The 21593-nt window shown below is 38.3% G+C and overlaps 1 non-coding gene across 1 annotated transcript; it reads right to left on the bottom strand.

The window, feature by feature from the left end:
- Nucleotides 1-17605: 17605 nt before the first annotated feature.
- LOC148580916 (small nucleolar RNA R71) lies at nucleotides 17606-17713 on the bottom strand. The gene has a single exon (XR_015895662.1). It is a non-coding gene; the product is annotated as a small nucleolar RNA R71 (small nucleolar RNA).
- Between the last annotated feature and the right edge of the window lie 3880 nt (nucleotides 17714-21593).

Raw genomic sequence — 21593 nt, 5'->3', positions numbered from 1 at the left:
AAAAGTATGGAATATTATACATTGCTGGAATGCCCTGGATGTTAGCTTTCCATATCCGTTGAGAACGCTCCATTTGGACTTTTGTAGCACCAGAAAAGCTCTTTCAAGTGCAAGGAGGTCAGATCCTGACTGCATCTGCAGTGTTTTCTTTGCCTCTGATTCAGACTTTTGCTCCAACTCCTAAATTTTGTTTCTTATCTCAAAAACCCCAAAGATACCTCATAGCCAATAACAAGAACACTTTATTGCAATTCCTAGGGAGAACGACCCGAGGTTTAAATACTTCGGTTTATATTTTAGGGGTTTGTTACTTGTGACAAACAAATTTTTGTATGAAAGGTTTATTGTTGGTTTAGAAACTATACTAGCAACGAGGTTTCAATTGTGAAATTCTTTACCATCAATTAACCATTCATCAAAATGGCACCGTTGCCGGGAAATTGCAATGGTGTTATGTTATTGGTTATTATATATATGTGCATATTGTCAATAGCTTAATGATGCCAAGGCATCATGGCCAGTATTTCTATGCTTTTTCACTAGATTTCGGCTTAGTTTTCATACAATTTCTATTGATAAAGGAGCAAAAGCATGAATAATCTCTGCATTAAGAAAATCTCAAGCATAGGTGACTTTTTGTTAACATACAGGGTAAATAAGATGAAATTGATCACACTAAGTTAAGTTATAACTTTGATCATTATTTACACACTTAGTATAGTAAAGATTATCCTGTAGGTTACTTTGATACACTTGTTTGTTTGATGATAGACTAAAGAGAAGCAGAGAAGCAGAGAAAAGCAGACTTGGAGAGCCAATATTGGTGGCAAAGTTTGAGTAAACGTTGGCAATGAACCAACGCTGTAAGGAAAAATTGAAGAAGCAATGTTGGAGGGAACGTTGGTGATCCAACATTACCCCTAACGTGCGCGACATGAAGCCTGGAAAAATCGACAGCCACGCGTACGCATGTTCCACGTGTACGCGTGAGAAATGCAAAATCAGAGGTCATGCATACGCGTAAAAAGAGAAAAGTTGACAAGCCACGCATATGCGTCACCGAGGCGTACGCGTGAGAAGTGAAGAATTGACAAAGCACGTGTGCGCGTCACCCACGCACACGCGTGGGTAGAACGTTTGCATGCCAACGTTGACACAAATGCTGAAGACAGGGCCTGAGAGTAATTTTAGACGCTGCAACAACAGTAAAGGCCCCAATGCACCACTGGACCATGCAAGCAAGCTGAGCCCATCAACATCACTCAATCCAAGGCACAAGAAGCATCTAGATTAGGAATTTTCATTTGTAATTTGTATTTACATCTTTTAGTTGTAAGCCTATATAAAGGCATTAGCTAGATTAGAGTTATCATTCTCGATTGGAGGGGAGTCCAGAATCATGCATCCACATCCCCTGACACACACCTTTCATGCACTTTTCTTTCTTTTCTTTTCTTTTCTGTTTTTCTTTAGTTTAATTCTAGTTTGTAATTTCCATTATGAATTTAAAGTTTCCATTTCTATTTGAATTCTAATTCTTCTTCTTCAATTTTCTGCATTTTATTTCTTCTCTGTTAGAATAGAGCAATGAACTAAACTAACTATTTTCATTGGGTTAGAGAGGTCTATTGTTATTTAATAGATCAATTGTAATTTTCATCATCCTTTCTCTGTCTTTTCTCTTCGTCTTACTAGAAAGTTTTCGATCCTAATTCAATTGAACAATTGTCTCGACGGAGAAATTGTTCATAATTGGATTTCCTCGGAACCTTGACAGAGGAATGAGGAAATCATGCTAGAAATGCTTTCTCACATTAGATTAGGTTGGGGGTTGGATGGATATTGTGACATTTAATCCTGCCAATACTTTGATCTATGAATGTGTGTGGTATAACAGTGACCAAGCTTTATCTCTTCCCATGAACAATTAAACCAAGACATTGGGAAATTGTTCAACGTTAGAGAGATTGGTGAGCCAAGACATTGGGATCCAATCACTTAAGATTGCCAAGAAGATCAATGAATACATTGATTGAGGAAGAGATGAGGATGAACTTGATCCGGAGAATTGCAATATCTCTTGATCCCAATGTTCATTTTATTTTTCTTCTTTAACTTTCTATTATTTACTTCTTGCACTTTACATTTATGTCAATTTACTTTTCTGCACTTTACTGCTTTTATTTACTTTGATGCAAGTTACTTTCCTGTTGCTTATCACTCCAAACTAAATCGTCTAACTAGGCTAATCAATTAACTATTGATTGCTTAATCCGTTAATCCTTGTGGGATCGACCTCACTCTTTAGTGAGTTTTATTACTTGATACGACCCAGTGCACTTGTCGGTAGTTATTACGTGGAACTTATTTTTCGCGTATCAAGTTTATGGCACCATTTCCCGGGGATTAATCATGATTAACAAACTACCGGTTGGTTGGTTACCTAGATTAGACATTTTCTTTCTGTTCATTTACTTGCTTTTGTTTTTTATTTTTTATGCTCTTTGACTGTTTGTGTTAATGCCTCACCAAGAAGCCCCTATTTGTGACACCTCTAGCTCTTGGTGGTTATGTTATTAACACATAGAACATTTTCTTTTATTTAGCTTTCTTTCAAATAAAATTGGTATATATGGTTACATTCTAAGTTTGGTGTTGCCCTGCAATAATCCATTTTTCAATCTTTTTGGATACTTGCATCAATTCTAAGAGAAAGTGTCACACTAAGTTTGGTGTGCCACTCATTTTTTATGCAATATATCCAGCAACACCACTTGTTTGTTTAATCATAATGCCTTCGCTTCTTAGGCATGCAGTGTTATCTTTAATTTTTGCTTGCTTAACCACATACGTTACTGACATTTCAGTGTTTAAGACATTCATGACCCATCATGAACCTCATCACCACTGTTTTAATTGTTGCTGGAGGATAAGCAATCATCCTAAGTTGGTGCGAGAAGGGGAAGAATAGGAGAATAAGGACAACAACAATGAAGATGAACTACAAGGTGGTAAAGTTCCTTTTACCTCCTACTTATTCCCAGCACTTTAAATTAAATGATTGTCCTCTATTTTCTTTGTATGTATGTGTAATTGCTCCTTCTGAATAAGCATAGTTTGATGCTTGAAGTGTAACATGTTGTTGTGACATTATGATTGCCATCTTGAATTTTGTGAGTCCAAAGCAATTTAGTTTCATGATCATAAACAAACAAGGTCATTAAAGAAGAACTTAGCATGGGCATATAAGTGTTGGAAGGCTAGCATGATTATTTCGTTGCTCAATTGCATTTAAATTTATTTAATTGAAGTTTTCATCTAGGACATTTTATGAAATTTTTGAAATCATGAAAACCTTGAACAAGCAATTGCAATTAAGGCAAGAAAAGAAAAAGGGAAACAATGAGAAAGATGAAGGCTCTGAGTACAAATGACAATTCAATTGTTAAGTACTTGTGGTGTTTATGTATTCGAGCAAAAATCTTGAAAAAAAAAATACTTAGAGTCAAGGCTAGGCTCAAGTGCAAAGGCACTCCCTCAAAGCTCAAGGCTCTGAGCATCAATGATTAGAGAGTCAAGAAAAGAAGCAAACGAGCTTAAAGAGTCCTCTAATTAAATGCTTGTAGTGCTTATGTATCAAGTGGTAATACTTGAAAATAAATCATTTAGAGTCGTAGCCCTCAACTCATGGTGCAAAGCACCCAATAAAATAAGCCATGAAGACTATGAAAAGTTTGCTTCAAGGAAGAAACATAAAGAAAAGATTTCATAAAGTGAGCTAGATAGAAGCATCAATCATTTGAATTTCTTCTGTAATTGTTGCATGCATAGAATGCTAGCCAACCAAGAACATTACACTGCTACTCTTCTCACTTTGGTTTGTCAAACCTTATTGCACGATTCTCTCCTTGCTTGGGAACAAGCAAGATTTAAGTTTGGTGTTGTGATGTCAAGGCATCATGGCCAGTTTTTCTATGCTTTTTCACTAGATTTCGTCTTAGTTTTCATACAATTTCTATTGATAAAGGAGAAAAAGCATGAATAATCTCTGCATTAAGAAAATCTCAAGCATAGGTGACTTTTTGTTAACATATAGGGTAAATAAGATGAAATAGATCACACTAAGTGAAGTTATAACTTTGAGCATTATTTACACACTTAGTATAGTAAAGATTATCCTGTAGGATACTTTGATACACTTGTTTGTTTGATGATAGACTAAAGAGAAGCAGAGAAAAGCAGAGTTGGAGAGCCAATGTTGGTGTCAAAGTTCGAGTAAACGTTGGCAATGAAACCAACACTGTAAGGAAAAATTGAAGAAGTAACGTTTGAGGGAACGTTGGTGATCCAACGTTATCTCTAACGTGCGTGACATGAAGCCTGAAAAAATCAACAGCCACGCATACATGTGCTCTACGCGTGCGCGTGAGAAGTGCAAAATCAGAGGCCACGCGTACGCGTAACTCACGCGTACCCGTAAAAAGAGAAAAGTTGACAAGCCACGCGTATACATCACTGACGCGTACGCATGAGAAGTAAAGAATTGACAAAGCACGCGTGCGCATCACCCACGCTCACGTGTGGGTAGAACGTTGGCCCAGCAATGCTATCTCCAACGCTTATCTCAATGTGGAAAATACAAGGGTCACGCGTACGCGTCACCTATGCGTGCGCGTGACCAAAAAACCGTTAGAGAGAATGTTTTCATGCCAACGTTGACGCAAACGCTGAAGACAGGGCCTGAGAGCAATTTTACACGTTGCAACACCAGTAAAGGCCCCAATGCACCACTGGACCATGCAAGCAAGCTGAGCCCATCAACATCACTCAATCCAAGGCATAAGAAGCATCTAGATTAGGAATTTTTATTTGTAATTTGTATTTTCATCTTTTAGTTGTAAGCCTATATAAAGGCATTAACTGGATTGGAGGAATCATTCTGGATTGGAAGGGAGTTCAGAATCATGCATCCACATCCCCTGAGACACACCTTTGATGCACTTTTCCTTTTTTTCTTTTCTTTTCTGTTTTTCTTGTAGTTTAATTCTAGTTTGTAATTTCCATTATGAATTTAAAGTTTCCATTTCTGTTTGAATTCTAATTCTTCTTCTTCAATTTTTTGTATTTTATTTCTTCTCTGTTAGAATAGAGCAATGAACTAAACTAACTCTCTTCATTGGGTTAGAGAGCTCTATTGTTATTTAATAGATCAATTGTAATTTTCATCATCCTTTCTCTTTCTTTTCTCTTGTTCTTACTAGTAAGCTTTCGATCCTAATTCAATTGAACAATTGTCTCGACGGAAAAATTGTTCGTAATTGGATTTCCTTGGAACCTTGACATAGGAATGAGGAAATCATGCTAGAAATGCTTTCTCACATTGGATTAGGTTGGGGGTTGGATGGATATTGTGACATTTAATATTACCAATACTTTGATCTATGAATGTGTGTGGTATAATCAGTGACCAAGCTTTATCTCTTCCCATGAACAATTAAACCAAGACATCGGGAAATTATTGTGCGGAACTTATTTTTCGCGTATCACTTTATTTTTGGATTGTGATGAGCGGATAATTTATACGCTTTTTGGCATTATTTTTAGGTAGTTTTTAATATATTTTGGTCACTTTTTATTATATTTTTATTAGTTTTTAAATAAAAATCACATTTTTGGACTTTACTATGAGTTTGTGTATTTTTCTGTGATTTCAGGTATTTTCTTGCTGAAATTGAGGGACCTGAGCAAAAATCTGATTCAGAGGCTGAAAAAGGACTGCAGATGCTGTTGGATTCTGACCTCCCTGCACTCGAAGTGGAGTTTCTGGAGCTACAGAAGCCTAATTAGCGCGCTCTCAATTGCGTTGAAAAGTAGACATCCTGGGCTTTCCAGCAATATATAATAGTCCGTACTTTTCCCGAGATTTAATGGCCCAAACCGGCGTTCTAAGTCAGTATAAGAATTCTGGCGTCAAAACGCCAGAACTGGCATAAAAGCTAGAGTAAAACACCCAAACTGGCACAAAAGCTGGCATTAATTGCTTATTTTCGTACTTTTCTCTACATGTGAAAGCTTCAATGCTCAGCCCAAGCACACACCAAGTGGGCCCAGAAGAAGATTTCTGCATTAATTACTTATTTCTGTAACCCTAGGCTACTAGTTTTCTATAAATAAGACCTTTTGCTATTGTATTTTCATCCTTTAATCATCTTTTAATCATCTTTAACCATGTTTTGATGATTGAACCCTCTTTGGGAGGCTGGCCATTCGGCCATGCCTGGACCTTTTGTTCTTATGTATTTTCAACAGTGGAGTTTCTACACACCATAGATTAAGGTGTGGAGCTCTGCTGTTCTTCATGAATCAATGCAAAGTACTATTGTTTTTCCATTCAATTCACGCCTACTTCTTCTCCAAGATATACTCTCGTACTTAATTCAGTTAAGTCAGAATGAAGGGGTGACCCGTGACAATCACCCAATCTTCGTTACTCGCTTAGCCAAGGTCGCGTGCCTGACAACCAGAAAGCGATCTACATGATGTTCAACATAGTCATTAGACGACAGCTGGAGTATACTCTCTTGGGTTTCTAATCTAAGATTAAAACCTTTGTGGTATAGGCTAGAATTATTGGCGGCCATTCCTGAGATCAAGAAAGTCTAAACCTTGTCTGTGGTATTCCGAGTAGGATCTGGGAAGGGATGACTGTGACGAGCTTCATACTCGCGAGTGTTGGGCGTAGTGACAGACGCAAAAGGATCAATGGATCCTATTCCAACGTGATCGAAAACCAACAGATGATTAGCCGTGCGGTGACAGCGCATTTGAAACATTTTCACTGAGAGGACAGGAGGTAACCATTGACAACGGTGAAACCCAATATAAAGCTTGCCATGGAAGGGAGTATGAAGGATTGGATGAAGACAATAGGAAAGCAAAAGTTCAGGAGGAACAAAGCATCTTCATACGCTTATCTGAAATTCTCACCAATGAATTGCATAAGTATCTCTATCTTATTTTATGTTTTATTCATATTTTAATTATCTTAAACTCCATAACCATTTGAATCCACCTGACTGAGATTTACAAGATGACCATAGCTTGCTTCAAGCCGACAATCTCCTTGGGATTGACCCTTACTCACGTAAGGTTTATTACTTGGACGACCCAGTACACTTGCTGGTTAGTTGTGCGGAATTGTGACAAAGAGTTGAGATTACAATTGTGCGTACCAAGTTGTTGGCGCCATTGATGATCACAATTTCGTGCACCAAGTTTATGGCGCCGTTGCCGGGGATCGTTCGAGTTTGGACAACTGACGGTTCATCTTGTTGCTCAAATTAGGTAATTTTATTTTATGTTTAAGCTTTTTACTTTTTATTTTCGAAAAAAAAGAAAAAATAATATTTCTATTCTGTTCTTTAGAGTTTTTAAGAATGAATTCTAGAGTTTCATGATGATTTGTTGAAGTCTGGCTGGTTGTGAAATCATGTCTAAACTTTTGGACCCAGGTTTCAACTTATCATCACAAGAGCTTGTTGATTTCTATCAATTTTGCTATTGAAAGTAATGATCTCCTAAAGCTTGGCTGGCCATTGGCCATGTCTAGTGTTTTGGACCGAAGCTTTCATTGAAGGCTTGGCTGGCTAGTAAGCCATGTCTAATTCTTGGACCGGAGTTTTAGACTAATATTGCATAATTCATGGAATTCTCATTAAAAATTTTGAATTCCTTACTTTCTCTTTTTCCAATTAATTTTCGAAAAAAAATTTACAAAAAATTTTAAAATCACAAAAATAAAAAAAATAATGTGTGTTTCTTGTTTATGTCTAGTGTCAATTTTCAAGTTTGGTGTCCTACATGTTTTATTTATTTCCTTGCATTTTCCGAATATATGAATTCTGTTCTTCATTGATCTTCAAGTTGTTCTTGATGATTTTATTGGGTCTGATCTTTAAATTCTCTTGTTTTGTGTCTTTTGTTGTTTTTCATATGCATTTTCAATTTGTTAGTGTCTCTAGTATGAAAATTTCTAAGTTTGATGTCCTGCATGCTTTGTTTATTTGATCTTAGTTTTACATGATTAGTTTCATTTTGTTGTTTTTCATTATTAAAAATTTAAAAAAAATTTCAAAATTGTGTCTTTTCAAGTCAATAATACAGAGAATTGAAGATTCAGAACATGCAGCAGAGGAATTACACAGAAAAGGCTGGGCGTTCAAAACGCCCAGTGAGGAAGGAAAACTAGCATTTAAATGCCAGCCAGGGTACCTGTCTGGGCATTAAACGCCCAAAAGGGTAGTATTTTGGGCGTTAAACACCAGAATGGATACCATTCTGGGCGTTTAACGCCAGGATGGCACAAGAGGGAAGATTCTGTTTTCAATTCAAATCTTTTTCAAATTTTCATAATTTTTCAAAATCAAATCTTTTTCAGATCATATCTTTTCAATCATATCTTTTCAAAATCAAATCCTTTCCATTTTTTTAGTATTCTCGAAAATCCTTGCTACAATTAATGATTTAATTCAAAATTTTCAAGTTGCTACTTGCCTATTAAGAAAGGATCAAATTTTAAATTCTAGAATCATGTATTTTAATTTCTTGTTAGTCAAGTAATCAACTTTAATTTTAAAAATTTCTTTTAAATTGATTTTCAATCATATCTTCTCAATCATATCTTCTCAATCACATCTTTTTCAAAATAAATTTCTATCATATCTTTTTGATTTCTAATTTCAAAATCTTTTTTAAAATCACTTAACTACTTTCTCAATTTTAATTTTCGAAAATCATCAATCAATTTTTCAAAATTTCTTTTAATTATTTCAAAATCTTTTTAAATTTAATTTTGAAAATTCTTCCCCTCTTCTCACATCCTTCTATTTAAGGACTAACACTTCTCCATTATCAGCAATTTGGACTCTCTCTCTATAAGTTCGAATTCTCATATCTACCTTCTCCTTCTATTTTTCTTTTCCTCTGACACCTCAAGGAATCTCTATACTATGACATAGAAGATTCCATACTTTCTTCTTCTCTCTTTCATATGAGCAGGAGCAAGGACAAAGGCATTCTTGTTGAAGCTGATCCTGAACCTGAAAGGACCTTGAAGAGAAAGCTAAGAGAAGCTAAAGTACAACTCTCTGGAGAGAACCTAATAGAAATTTTCAAACAAGAAGAAGCCATGGCAGCCGAAAACAACAACAATGCCAACAATGCAAGGAAGGTGTTTGGTGATTTTACTACACCTACTCCTGACTTCTATGGGAGAAGCATCTCTATCCCTGCCATTGGAGCAAACAATTTTGAGCTTAAGCCTCAATTAGTTTCTCTAATGCAACAGAATTGTAAGTTTCATGGACTTCCATTGGAAGATCCTCATCAGTTCTTAGCTGAATTCTTGTAAATCTGTGACACTGTCAAGACCAATGGGGTTGACCCTGAGGTCTACAGACTTATGCTCTTTCCTTTTGCTGTAAGAGACAGAGCTAGGATATAGTTGGATTAACAACCTAAGGAAAGCCTGAACTCTTGGGAAAAGCTGGTCAGTGCTTTTCTGGCCAAATTCTTTCCACCTCAAAAATTGAGTAAGCTTAGAGTGGAAGTCCAGACCTTTAGACAGAAGGAAGGTAAATCCCTCTATGAAGCTTGGAAAAGATACAAGTAATTGATCAGAAGGTGTCCATCTGACATACTTTCTGAATGGAGCATCATAGGTATCTTCGATGATGGTCTGTCTGAACTGTCCAAGATGTCATTGGACAGCTCTGCTGGAGGATCTCTTCATCTAAAGAAGACGCCTGTAGAAGCTCAGGAACTGATTGAGATGGTTGCAAATAATCAATTCATGTACACTTCTAAAAGGAATCCTGTGAATAATGGGACAAATCAGAAGAAAGGAGTTCGTGAGATTGATACTCTGAATGCCATATTGGCTCAGAATAAAATATTGACTCAGCAAGTCAATATGCTTTCTCAAAGTCTGTCTGGCATGCAAGCAGCAACAGGAAGTACCAAAGAAGCTTCATCTGAAGAAGAAGCTTATGATCCTGAGAATCCAGCAATGGAAGAGGTGAATTACATGGGAGAACCCTATGGAAACACCTATAATCCTTCATGGAGAAATCATCCAAATCTCTCATGGAAGGACCAACAGAGGCCTCAAAAAGGCTTCAACAACAGTAATGGTGGAAGAAATAGGTTTAGCAATAGCAAGCCTTTTCCATCATCTTCTCAGCAATAGACAGAGGATTCTAAGCAGAGCCAATCTGACTTAGCAACTATAATCTCTGATCTAACTAAGACCACTCAAAGTTTCATGACTGAAATAAGGTCCTCTATTAGAAATTTGGAGGCACAAGTGGGTCAGCTGAGTAAGAAAATTACTGAACTCCCTCCTAGTACTCTCCCAAGCAATACAGAAGAGAACCCAAAGAGAGAATGCAAGGCCATAAACACGTCCCACATGGCCGAATGCATAGAGGAGGGAAAGGCAGTGAATTCTTCTGAGGAAGACCTCAATGGACGTCTACTGGCCTCCAAGGAGTTCCCTAATGAGGAACCATAGGAATCTAAGGCTCATACAAAGACCATAGAGGTTCCATTGAATTTACTTCTGCCATTCATGAGCTCTGATGAGTATTCTTCCTCTGAAGAGGATGAAGATATTACTGAAGAGCAAGTTGCTAGGTACCTTGGAGCAATCATGAAGCTAAATGCCAAGTTATTTGGTAATGAGACTTGGGAGGATGAACCCCCCTTGCTCACCAAAGAACTGGATGACTTAACTAGGCAGAGATTACCTCAGAAGAGACAGGATCTTGGAAAATTCTCAATACCTTGTACTATAGGCACCATGACCTTTGAGAAGGCTCTGTGTGACCTGGGGTCAAGTATAAACCTCATACCTCTCTCTATAATGGAGAAGCTAGGGATCCTTGAGGTACAAGCTGCAAAAATCTTACTAGAGATAACAGACAATTCAAGAAAACAGGCTTATGGACTTGTAGAGGATGTCTTGGTAAAGGTTGAAGGCCACTACATCCCTGCTGATTTCATAATCCTAGACACTAGGAAGAGAATGGATGAAACCCTCATCCTTGGTAGACCCTTCCTAGCCACAGCAAAAGCTGTGATTGATGTTGACATAGGAGAATTGGTCCTTCAAGTGAATAAGGACTCCCTTGTGTTTAAAGCTCAAGGATCTCCCTCTGTAACAATGGAGAGGAAGCATGAAAAGCTTCTCTCAATACAGAGTCAAATAGAGCCCCCACATTCAAACTCTAAGTTTGGTGTTGGGAGGCCATCATCATACTCTGAGTATCTGTGAGGCTCCATGAGAGCCCACTATCAAGCTACTGACACTAAAGAAGCACTTATTGGGAGGCAACCCAATTTTATTTAATCATATCTATTTATTTTCCATTGTTATTTTATGTTTTATGTAGGTTGATGATCATGTAAAGTCACAAAAATAACTGAAAAAGCAAAAACAGAATGAAAAATAGTATTAAAAATAGCACACCCTGGAGGAGAAGCTTATTGGCGTTTAAACGCCAGTAAGGGTAGCAGAATGGGCGTTAAACGCCCAGTCTGGCACCATTCTGGGCGTTTAACGCCAGAAATGGGCACCAAACTGGCGTTTAACGCCAGAAAAGGGCACAGAGCTGGCGTTAAACGCCAGAAAGGGGAGAAAAGCTGGTGTTAAACGCCAAAAATGGGCAGCAACCTGGCGTTTAACGCCAGGATTGGCACAGGATGGGGCGTTTACACGCCAACATGGTGCAGGGATGAGAAATCCTTGACACCTCAGGTTCTTTGGATCCCACAGGATCCCCACCTACCTCATCTCTCTCTCTTTTCTTCACACCTTCCCACAACACCCTTCCCCAAAAACCCTTCACCAATCACTTCAATACCTCTTCCCCAAAAACCCCTCACCTATCAAATCCTACCCTCTTCTCCATAATATCTTCACCAATCCACATCCATCCATCATAAAACTCCACCTACCTCACCATTCAAATTCAAACCACTTTCCCTCTCAAACCCACCCATACATGGCCGAACCCTACCCCTCTCTCCACTCCCATATAAACCCATCTTCACTCCTTCATTTTTCACATATCATACACACTACTTCTCCCCCTTGGCCGAACCACTAAACCTCCTCCATCTCCTCTATTTCTTCCTCTTCTACTATTTTCTTTCTTCTTTTGCTCGAGAACGAACAAACCTTCTAAGTTTGGTGTGGTAAAATCATTGCTTTTTGTTTTTCCATAACCATTTATGGCACCAAAGGCCGGAAAAACCTCTAGAAAGAGGAAAGGGAAGGCAAAAGCTTCCACCTCCGAGTCATGGAAGATGGAGAGATTCATCTCAAGGGTACATTAAGACCACTTCTATGAAGTTGTGGCCAAGAAGAAGGTGATCCCCGAGGTCCTTTTCAAACTCAAAAAAGGGTGAATATCCGAAAATCCGACATGAGATTAGAAGAAGAGGTTCAGAAGTTCTCACCAACCCCATTCAACAAGTCAGAATCTTAATGGTTCAAGAGTTTTATGCCAATGCATGGATCACCAAGAACCATGATCAAAGTGTGAACCCGAACCCAAAGAATTGGCTTACAATGGTCCGGGGGAAATGCTTAGATTTTAGTCCGGAAAATGTAAGATTGGCATTCAACTTGCCCATGATGCAAGGAGATGCACGCCCCTACACTAGAAGGGTCAACGTTGATCAAAGGTTGGACCAAGTTCTCATAGACATTTGTGAAGAGGGCGCTCAATGGAAGAGAGATTCAAGAGGGAAGCCGGTTCAACTAAGAAGGCATGACCTCAAGCCTGTGGCTAGGGGATGGTTGGAGTTCATCCAACGCTCAATCATTCCTACTAGCAACCGGTCTGAAGTTACTATAGACCGGGCTATCATGATATAAAGCATCATGATTGGAGAAGAAGTAGAAGTTCATGAGGTTACATCCCTAGAACTCTACAAGGTGGCGGACAAGCCTTCCCTCATCTCATTTGTCACCTCTGCAATTCAGCTGGAATTGACATAGAGGAAGACATCCTCATTGATGAGGACAAGCCCATCACTAAGAAAAGGATGGAGCAAACAAGAGACCCCACTCATGGACAAGAGCATGAGAAAATTCCTCATCATGAAATCCCTGAGATGCCTCAAGGGATACATTTTCCTCCACAAAACTATTGGGAGCAAATCAACACCTCCATAGGAGAATTTAGTTCCAATATGGGACAACTAAGGGTGGAGCACCAAGAGCATTCTATCCTCCTCCATGAAATTAGAGAAGACCAAAGAGTCATGAGGGTGGAAAAAAAAAGGCAAGGAAGAGACATTGAGGAGCTCAAGCACTCCACAAGATCTTCAAGAGGAAGAACAAGCCATTATAACTAAGGTGGACCTATTTTTTAATTTCCTTGTTCTTTATTTTCTATTTTTTGAAAATTATGCTTTATGTTTTATTTATGTTTGTGTCTTATTACATGATCACTAGTGTCTTAGTGTCTATGCCTTAGAGCTATGAATGACCTATGAATCCATCACCTTTCTTAAATAAAAAGTGTTTTTAATTGCAAAAAGAAAAATAAGTACATGAATTTCAAACTTTAAAATAGTTTAATTATTTTGATGTGGTGGTGATGAGCGGATAATTTATACGCTTTTTGGCATTATTTTTAGTATGTTTTTTGTATATTTTAGTTAGTTTTTATTATGTTTTCATTAGTTTTTATTTAAAAATCACTTTTCTGGACTTTACTATGAGTTTGTATGTTTTCTTGTGATTTTAGGTATTTTCTGGCTGAAATTGAGGGACCTGAGCAAAAATCTGATTCAGAGGCTGAAAAAGGACTGCAGATGCTATTGGATTCTGACCTCCCTGCACTCAAAGTGACTTTTCTGGAGCTACAGAAACCCAATTGGCGTGCTCTCAATTGCGTTGGAAAGTAGACATCCTGGGCTTTCCAGCAATATATAATAGTCCATACTTTGCCTAAGATTTGATGGCCCAAACAGGCGTTCCAAGTCAACTCAAGAATTCTGGCGTTTAACGCCAGAACTGGCACAAAAGCTGGAGTTAAACGCCCAAACTGGCACAAAAGCTGGCGTTTATCTCCAAGAAAAGTCTCTACACATGAGAGCTTCAATTCTCAGCCCAATCACACACCAAGTGGGCCCGGAAGAAGATTTCTGCATTAATTACTTATTTCTATATGTAACCCTAGGCTACTAGTTTTCTATAAATAGGACCTTTTGCTATTGTATTTTCATACTTTTCATAGACCTTTTCACGTTTGGGGGATGGCCTCACGGTCACGCCAAGACCTTGTTCTTATGTATTTTCAACGATGGAGTTTCTACACACCATAGGTTAAGGTGTGGAGCTCTGCTGTTCTTTATGAATTAATGCAAAGTACTATTGTTTTTCTATTCAATTCACGCCTACTTCTTCTCTAAGATATTCATTCGCACCCAAGAACATTATGAATGTGATGATTATGTGACACTCATCACCATTCTCACCTATGAACGCGTGACTGACAACCACTTCCGTTCTACATGCAAACAAGCTTGAATGTGTATCTCTTGGGTTTCTAATCTAAGATTAGAACCTTCATGGTATAGGCTAGAATTATTGGCGGCCATTCCTGAGATCCAGAACGTCTAAACCTTGTCTATGATATTCTGAGTAGGATCCGGGAAGGGATGACTGTGACGAGCTTCAAACTCGCGATTGTTTGGCGTGTGACAGACACAAAAGGATCAATGGATCCTATTCCAACATGATCGAGAATCGACAGATGATTAGCCGTGCGGTGACAGCCTGCGTAGAACATTTTCACTGAGAGGACGGGAAGTAGCCATTGACAATGGTGATGCCCAACATAAAACTTGCCATGGAAAGGAGTATGAATGATTGGAAGAAAGCAATAGGAAAGCAGAGGTTCAGGAGGAACAAAGCATCTTCATACGCTTATCTGAAATTCCTACCAATGAATTACATAAGTATCTCTATCTTTATTATATGTTTTATTCATCTTTTAATTATCAATCCTCCATAACCATTTGAATCAGCCTGACTGAGATTTATAAGATGACCATAGCTTGCTTCAAGCCGACAGTCTCCGTGGGATCGACCCTTACTCACGTAAGGTATTAGTTGGACGACCCAGTGCACTTGCTGGTTAGTTGTGTAGAATTATGACAAAGTGTGATTCACGTTTGAGAGCTCCAAGTCCTTTGGCATCATTGTTGACGATCACAATTTCTTGCACCAAGTTTTTGGTGCCGTTGCCGTGGATTGTTCAAGTTTGGACAACTTACGGTTCATCTTGTTGCTTAGATTAGCTAATTTTACTTTTTATTTTCAAAATTTTTTTTAAAAATAAAAAAGAATTTTCTATTTTGTTCTTCAGAGTTTTTAAGAATGAATTCTAGAGTTTTATCATGATTTGTTGAAGCCTGGCTGGCTGTGAAGCCATGTCTAATCTTTTGGACCGAGGTTTCAACTTATCATCACAAGAGCTTGTTGATTTCTGTCAATTTTGCTGTTGTTAGCAATGATATGCTAAAGCTTGGCTGGCCATTGGCCATGTCTAGTGTTTTGGACCGGAGCTTTCATTGAAAGTTTGGTTGGCTAGTAAGCCATGTCTAATTCCTGGACCGGAGTCTTAGACTAGCATTGCAATGATTCCTGGAATTCTTATTAAAAGTTTTGAATCTCTTTATTCTCTTCTCCATATGATTTTCGAAAAATCACAAAAAATTTTATAAAATCATAAAAACCAAAAATATTTTATGTTTCTTGTTTGAGTCTAGTGTCTAATCTTAAGTTTGGTGTCAATTGCATGTCTTTATTCTTCTAATTTTCGAAAATTACATGCACTATGTTCTTCATTGATCTTTAAGTTGTTCTTGATGATTTCCTTGCTCTGATCTTTAAATTCTCTTGTTTTGTGTCTTTTGCTGTTTTTCATATGCATTTTCAATTTGTTATAGTCCTTAGTATACAAACTTCTAAGTTTGGTGTCTTGCATACATTGTTTATTTGATCTTAGTTGCATTTTTATTGTTTCTCATCATAAAAAAATTCAAAAAAAAATTTTTAAAATTATGTCTTTTCAAGTCAGTGATATAGAGAATTGAAGACTCAGAACATTTAGCAGAGGAATCAAATAGAAAAAGCTAGGCATTCAAAATGCCCAGTGAAGAAGTCAAACTGGCGTTTAAACGCCAGCCAGGGTACCTGGCTGGGCGTTAAACGCCCAAAAAGGTAGTATTTTGGGCGTTAAACGCTAGAATGGATGCCATTCTGGGCGTTTAACGCCAGGATGACACTAAAGGGAAGATTTTGTTTTTAATTCAAATCTTTTTCAAATTTTCATAATTTTTCAAAATTAAATCTTTTTCAAATCATATCTTTTCAATCATATCTCTTCAAAATCAATTTCTTTCCATTTTTTTTATTAATTTCGAAAATCCTTGCTATAGTTAACGATTCACTTCAAAATTTTCAAGTTGTTACTTGCCTATTAAGAAAGGATCAAATTTTAAATTCTAGAATCATATCTTTTAATTTCTTGTTAGTCAAGTAATCAACTTTAATTTTAAAACTTTCTTTTTTTAAAATTGATTTTCAATCATATCTTCTCAATCATATCTTTTCAATCACATTTTTTTCAAAATTAACTCTCAATCATATCTTTTTGATTTCTAATTTCAAAATCTTTTTCAAAAATCACTTAATTTCTTTCCCAATCTTAATTTTCGAAAATCTCAATCAAATTTTCAAATTTTTTTTTATTATTTCAAAATATTTTTAATTTATTTTCGAAAATTCTTCCCCTCTTCTCACATTCTTCTATTTTAGGGACTAACACTCCTCCTCAAGGTGCAATTCGAACTCTATCCCTCTTGATAAGTTCGAATTCTCTTCTATCTACGTCCTCCTTCTATTCTTCTTTTCCTCTGACACCTCAAGGAATCTCTATACTGTGACATAGAGGATTCCCTACTTTCTTGTTCTCTTCTCTTTCATATGAGCAGGAGCAAAGATAAAGGCATACTTGTTCAAGCTGATCCTGAACCTGAAAGGACCTTGAAGAGAAAGCTAAGAGAAGCTAAAGCACAATTTTCTCTAGAGGGCCTAATAGAGCTTTTCAAAGAAGAAGAAACAATGGCAGCTGAAAACAACAATGCCAACAATGCCAGGAAGGTGCTTGGTGACTTTACTGCACCTACTCCCGACTTCTATGGGAGAAGCATCTCAATCCCTGCCATTGGAGCAAACAACTTTGAGCTTAAGCCTCAATTAGTTTCTCTAATGCAACAGAATTGCAAGTTTCATGGACTTCCATTGGAAGATCCTCATTAGTTCTTAGCTGAATTCTTGCAAATCTGTGACACTGTCAAGACCAATGGGGTTGACCCTGAAGTCTACAGACTTATGCTCTTCCCTTTTGCTGCAAGAGACAGATCTAGGAAATGGTTGGACTCACAACCTAAAAAAAGCCTAAACTCTTGGGAAAAGCTAGTCAATACCTTCTTGGCAAAGTTCTTTCCACCTCAAAAATTGAGTAAGCTTAGAGTGGAAGTCTAAACCTTCAGACAAAAGGAAGGTGAATCCCTCTATGAAGCTTGGGAAAGATACAAGCAATTGATCAGAAGGTGTCCTTCTGACATGCTTTCAGAATGGAGCATCATAGGTATTTTCTATGATGGTCTATCTAAACTATCCAAGATGTCATTGGATAGCACTGCTGGAGGATCTCTTCATCTGAAGAGACGCCTGCAGAAGCTCAGGAACTCATTGAAATGGTTGCAAATAACCAATTCATGTACACTTCTGAAAGGAATCCTGTGAATAATGGGACAAATCAGAAGAAAGGAGTTCTTGAAATTGATACTCTGAATGCCATATTGGCTCAGAATAAAATATTGACTTAGCAAGTCAATATGATTTCTCAGAGTCTATCTGAAATACAAGTAGCAACAGGCAGTACTAAAGAAACTTCCTCTGAAAAAGAAGCTTATGACCCTGAGAACCCTGCAATGGAAGAGGTGAATTACATGGGAGAACCCTATGGAAACACCTATAATCCTTCATGGAGAAATCATCCAAATCTCTCATGGAAGGATCAACAGAGACCTCAACAAGGTTTTAACAACAGTAATGGTGGAAGAAACAGGTTTAGCAATAGCAAACCTTTTCCATCATCTACTCAGCAACAGACAGAGAATTCTAAGCAGAGCCCCTCTGACTTAGCAACCATAGTCTCTGATCTAATTAAAACCACTCAAAGTTTCATGACTGAAACAAGGTCCTCCATTAGAAATTTGGAGGCACAAGTGGGTCAGCTGTGTAAGAAAATTACTGAACTCCCTCCTAGTACTCTCCCAAGCAATATAGAAGAGAATCCAAAGAGAGAGTGCAAGGCCATAAACACATCTCACATGGCCGAACCTGGAGAGGAGGAAGAGGCAGTGATTTCTACTGAGGAAGACCTCAATGGATGTCCACTGACCTCCAAGGAGTTCCCTAATGAGGAACCATGGGAATCTGAGGCTCACACTGGGACCATAGAGATTCCATTGAATTTAATTTTGCCATTCATGAGCTCTGATGAGTATTCTTCCTCTGAAGAGGATGAAGATGTTACTGAAGAGCAAGTTGCTAAGTATCTTTGAGCAATCATAAAGCTAAAGGATAAGTTATTTGGTAATGGGACTTGGGAGGATGGACCCCCCTTGCTCATCAAAGAACTGGATGACTTGACTAGGCAGAGATTACCTCTAAAGAGACAAGATCCTGGAAAGTTCTCAATACCTTGTGCCATAGGCACCATGACCTTTGAGAAGGCTCTGTGTGACCTAGGGTCAAGCATAAACCTCATGCCTCTCTCTGTAATGGAGAAGCTAGGGATCATTGAGGTACAAGCTGCAAGAATCTCACTGGAGATGGCAGACAATTCAAAGAAACAAGCTTATGGACTTGTAGAGGATGTCTTCGTAAAGGTTTAAGACCACTATATCCCTGCTGATTTCATAATCCTAGAGACTGGGAAGTGTGTGGATGAATCCATCATCCTTGGCAGACCCTTCCTAGCCACAGCAAAAGCTGTGATTGATGTTGACAGAAGAGAATTGATCATTCAAGTGAATGAAGACTCCCTTGTGTTTAAAGCTCAAGGATATATCCCTCTATAACCATAGAGAGGAAGCATGAAGAGCTTCTCTCAATACAGAGCCCCCACAGTCAAACTCTAAGTTTGGTGTTGGAAGGCCACAACCAAACTCTAAGTTTGGTGTTGAACCCCCACATTCAAACTCTAAGTTTGGTGTTGGGAGGTTCCAACATTGCTCTGAACATCTGTGAGGCTCCATGAGAGCCCACTGTCAAGCTATTGATATTAAAGAAGCGCTTGTTGGGAGGCAACCCAATTTTTATTTATCTAAGTTAAATTTCTATTTTCTTTTGTTAATTTATGTTTTCTGTAGGTTGATGATCATGTGAAGTCACAAAAACAATTAAAAAAGCAAAAACAGACTGAAAAACAAAATTAAAAACAGAACACCTTGGAGGAGAAACTTACTGGCGTTTAAACGCCAGTAAGGATAGCAGAATGGGTGTTAAACGCCCAGTTTGGCACCATTCTGGGCGTTTAACACCAGAAATGGGCACCAGACTGGCGTTTAACGCCAGGAATGGGCAAGAAGCTGGCGTTAAACGCCAGAAATGGGCAGCAGCCTGGCGTTTAACGCTAGGATTGGCAGAAAGGGGCGTTTTGCACGCCACTTGGTGCAGGGATAAGAAATCCTTGACACCTCATGATCTGTGGACCCCACAGGATCCCCACCTACCCCACCTCTCTCTCTCTTCTTCACCCATTCACCAATCACCTCAATACCTCTTGGTGTGCGAAATCGTGATCACTCCATTCCTTGGTAACGGCGCTAAAAACTCAATACGCACGTTCATGATCTTATATCTGTTTCACAACTTCGTACAACTAACCAGCAAGTGCACTAGGTCATCCAAGTAATAAACCTTACGTGAGTAAGGGTTGATTCACGGAGATTGTCGGCTTGAAGCAAGCTATAGTCACCTTGTAAATCTCAGTCAGGCGGATTAAATTGTTTTTATGAATTGATAAGTAAAAGATAAATAAAATATAAAATAGGATAGTGGTACTTATGTAATTCATTGGTGAGAATTTCAGATAAGCGTATAGAGATGCTTTCGTTCCTCTAAACCTCTGCTTTCCTGCTGTCTTCATCCAATCAATCCTACTCCTTTCCATGGCAAGCTTTATGTAGGGCATCACCGTTGTCAATGGCTATATCCCATCCTCTTTGTGAAAAAGGTCCAAATGCTCTGTCACGGCACGACTAATCATCTGTCGGTTCTTGATCATACTGGAATAGGATCCATTGATCCTTTTGCGTCTGTCACTACGCCCAGCACTCGCGAGTTTGAAGCTCGTCACAGCCATCCCTTCCCAGATCCTACTCGGAATACCACAGACAAGGTTTAGACTTTTCGGATCTCAAGAATGGCGATCCAAGGGTTCTAACTTATACCACGAAGACACTAATAACTCGGACTCAGTCCCCTGTATTAGATATCCAAGAGATATCCATTCAATCTAAGGTAGAACGGAAGTGGTTGTCAGGCACGCGTTCATAAGTTGAGAATGATGATGACTGTCACGATCATCACATCCATCATATTGAAGTGAGAATGAATATCTTAGAAGCGGAATAAGTTGAATTGAATAGAAAAATAGTAGTACTTTGTATTAATCTTTGAGGAACAGCAGAGCTCCACACCTTAATCTATGGTGTGTAGAAACTCTACCGTGGAAAAATACATAAGTGAAAGGTTTAGGCATGGCCGAATGGCCAGCCCCCAAATGTGATCTAAAGATGAAACTAAAGATGAAAACTCAATAGTAAAAAGTCCTATTTATACTAAACTAGTTACTAGGGTTTATAGAAATGAGTAAATGATGCAGAAATCCACTTCCGGGGACCACTTGGTGTGTGCTTGGGCTGAGCTTGAAGTTTACACGTGGAGATGTCATTCTTGGAGTTGAACGCCAGTTTGTAACGAGTTTATGGCGTTGAACTCCACTTTGCAACTTGTTTCTGGCGCTAAACGCTAGACTGCAACATGGAACTGGCGTTCAACGCCAGTTTGCGTCATCTAAACTCCCGCAAAGTATGGACTATTATATATTGCTGGAAAGCCCTGGATGTCTACTTTCGAAAGCAATTGGAAGCGCGCCATTTGGAGTTCTGTAGCTCCAGAAAATCCACTTTGAGTTCAGAGAGGTCAGAATCCAACAGCATCTGCAGTCCTTCTTCAACCTCTGAATCTGATTTTTGCTCAGGTCCCTCAATTTCAGCCAGAAAATCCCTGAAATCACAGAAAAACATACAAACTCATAGTAAAGTCCAGAAATGTGAATTTTAATTAAAAACTAACAAAAATATACTAAAAACTAACTAAATCATACTGAAAACTATGTAAAAACAATGCCAAAAAGCGTATAAATTATCCGCTC

The sequence above is a fragment of the Arachis ipaensis genome, chromosome B10 (assembly GCF_059453495.1).
Source record: "Arachis ipaensis isolate K30076 ecotype BB chromosome B10, ASM5945349v1, whole genome shotgun sequence".
Classification (NCBI taxonomy): Eukaryota; Viridiplantae; Streptophyta; class Magnoliopsida; order Fabales; family Fabaceae; genus Arachis; species Arachis ipaensis.
Note: the sequence above shows the minus strand (reverse complement) of the source record. Positions and strands in the feature narration are given on the sequence as shown.